Source organism: Tupaia chinensis, unplaced genomic scaffold (assembly GCF_000334495.1).
Source record: "Tupaia chinensis unplaced genomic scaffold, TupChi_1.0 Scaffold144360_1, whole genome shotgun sequence".
NCBI lineage: Eukaryota > Metazoa > Chordata > Mammalia > Scandentia > Tupaiidae > Tupaia > Tupaia belangeri.
This window is the reverse complement of record NW_006204220.1, coordinates 50,664-51,636: the sequence shown is the minus strand read 5'-3', so window position 1 is coordinate 51,636 and position 973 is coordinate 50,664.

The following is a 973-nucleotide window of genomic DNA, read 5'->3' as shown; positions in this document are numbered from 1 at the left end:
CCCTTTTGAAAAAGCAATGTAATGCACTGTAAAGTTATATGTAATCCAATGTAATATAAAGAAGATTATGATGATAATAAAAAATAATAAAAAATTAAAAAGTTATAAAATATTCTTATAATGGAATTCCTTTGTGCTTATAATCTGGGTCTCTTAGTCCGATTCAAACTTGAAGGCACCGACAGGTAACCTAGATAATTACACATTTTCTTATTCATGACTAATGTGGTTCAGTATGAGGTTCAAAATTAACACTATCTTACCCAGCACCAAACTGCAAGAGTGTTCATTGGAAATATTTTCCTGATATTAGTCAATTCTTTGTACTTAATTACACAGGTGTTTGAGTATGGTTAAAAAAGTTATAAAATATTCTTATAATTGTTTATCTGGAATTACTTTGTACTTATCATCTGGGTCTCAAAGTCAGATTCAAACTTTCAGGCACTCACAGATAACCTTGATAATTACACATCCTCCTATTTATGACTGTGTGGTCCAGTGTGAGAACCAAAATTAACTCTATCTTACCCAGCACCAAACTGCAAGGGTGTTCATTGGAAATATTTTCACAGCTTAGTCTAATAGAATGAACATGGACAGGAAACAACTTACATGAAATAGGGCAGGCGATTGTTTATAAAATAAATAAAACAATAATTATGTGAATTAGGAACTGTGGTGCTCCGAGTTTAATTCATTAATTTATTTTTTAAGAATATTTTTTTCTATAAAGCATGTGTACTCACCAGAGAGACAGAAAGACAGAAATTAAGTGAGAAATCACCCTTCAAGGGTATGGCCATGCCCCAGTCTGTTCTTCAGCACAAATGTTCATGCACCTGGCATGACTTTCGCGTTTCTGAGTTCGGAATTAAACTGAGTTTGGCCACAGAGGACAATGTCTTAACCACCATGGCACCTGCCCACCCCTATGTTTTATTTCTAATAGTAATAGTTTCATTTTTATTGA